This window comes from Sander vitreus, chromosome 13 (genome assembly GCF_031162955.1).
Source record: "Sander vitreus isolate 19-12246 chromosome 13, sanVit1, whole genome shotgun sequence".
Taxonomy (NCBI): domain Eukaryota; kingdom Metazoa; phylum Chordata; class Actinopteri; order Perciformes; family Percidae; genus Sander; species Sander vitreus.
Window position 1 is genome coordinate 6,080,771 of NC_135867.1, and position 2,240 is coordinate 6,083,010.

Consider the following 2,240-nt stretch of genomic DNA (forward strand, 5'->3'; position numbering starts at 1 on the left):
TTTTTTTTTTTTTCCCAAAAGTGAGAGACTTTTCATTCCAAGTTTTATTGACTTTTGGGTATGTCTTAGTTCTTAGTCTTTTCATAATAACAATTACAAGTGTAAGTCACAATCATTATCAAGACATTTCCTTTGAATGTAAAACAAACAGTAAGTGGACTAATCTCAGTCAAACTATCAAGTTTTCCTGATTTTTCAGCGCCTTTTTCCATTACTTGAACTGTCACACATGGCATATAATTGATCACACTCCTTTGTGTACAACATCTTTATAAATGTGTCTTGCATGGGTTATTTTCCAATATGTTCATGGCCTTGTATTGTACTGTTCAATTGTTACTATATATATTTATTCTTTCTTTAATCTCAAGTCTTGGAAATGCTAGTTTTTTAGAGCAGTCAGCATGTCTAACACTAATGCACCTCATGTCAGTCTGATCATATCAACAGGTTTGAAACAGTTATGTCTTTTACTATAATACAGTGATGCATTCATAATGCCTCTAGCATCAGTGAACATTAGCAGCAGTTGTTGACTTCTATTTAGGTGCTATTTATCTTCTCTGTGCTCTTATATATTGTTTGGGACAGAAAATGAGTGTTATTAACATAACAAGACAGAATTTAGAAACTGTAGTGCCAAGCAGTGTAAGATTGGACATGTGAGCATGTGCCTGGATAGCTGCTGGTTCTTATTTACAGATCAGGTGAGAAAAGAAAGGAACCCTTCTCCCTCCCTCACTGAGTACCGTTGAAGTGTCTTTGCAAGGCACTGAATTCCTCACTGCACCAGTGGAGCCTCAGAATGGCTAGCTATTGTACAGCTTCAAGGTGTGACTTTACATATCTGTGTGCCAAAAGGCGTAGGTTTGCTACCTGGTTTTGGTGAACTTTACAGTACACAGACCAGGCGGTGACATGAGCCCAAGTTTGTGCCCCTCATGTTTTACTGTTACAATCGAGTCACATAGCTAAGCGTCCAATTTTCAAACAACAAAAGAAATATCGGTCGATCTTTGAAAATCTAGAAGGTCGTTTAACAAAACGTACTGTTGATCTAATGGAATTTCCAACTCTTTGCAACATCTGGATAAAAAAAAGTTTGTATTTTGCCTCTCAGCCTCTCCAGCATTTACAAAACAAAGTTTAAATGTAGTTTTCAACCACAGCAGCACTTAACAAATGTGGTATTATCATACTGTAAGTGACGACTCTGTGCTGTCAGTGTAGTTAACTAAACCGTTTTCATTTTGTAATCTTGTTTGGCTGACATACGGTGCTGACAAGATGTGATTTCAAATGTTGCAATAGCATTATGAAAGTCCTTCATAAAGTGTAACTGTAATGCTGCGTTTTTATTGGCTAAATCACAATTTGGCTTAGCAAGAAATTAACATCGGACAAATAATGAGAATATTGCATAATGATCATTGCACAAAATTTAAAGTAATTAAATCAATCAATTAATCTCAGATTTCCATCCAACAATATCGTTGAAATAAAAATGGAAATATCACCACATTTCCACTATTTCCCATTATAGTTTTTAATAAGAAATTAAAAAAGAAGTTTCCTTTGGCGATCACACTGATGATAAAAAACTTTTTCCCAGTTGCACTCTGCTTCCAAATCTGAACAAAGATGGTGGCCGGAAATGACACATCTCGATGCTTAATTTGGTACAGTGTGAACCAAACCTTTCTCCTTATACATGTCTGTATTGATGTTACTATCTTTTATTTTAAATATATATAATGTATATTTATCTTTTACTAAATAATGTCATTTCCAGCTTCCTGGATAAGAAATATGCTGATGATGCTAAGCTCTGTGATTCACAAGTAAAGGTTATACAATAGGGGCAAAAATTAGGGCTAGGTGACACTGGCATCAACTAATGAATAACACATATTTGAACCCTGATTTGGCTCCTTAAAATTGCACACAACTTTAACCAAACCAGGTTGGGTTAACGTTTTTGTAATTTATTTGTAAGGAGGTGGCACAGAAATATAACAGCTAGCACACAACCTGACAGATTTGAATTATGGGAGTATTTGGGGCTTCAGAGTCACCGTGTCACTCGCAATCCTACAGTAATAGTAAGAGTAAGGAGCCAAAATAACAGTGTGTCAAGCTCAATGTGAAATCTTATCAAACTCATGTGCCACAGCAGTGCCAAAAAGATGAATGGCTTATTGAAAAGGGATGCTTTTGTAAAGACTATGTGACTGTTGGAC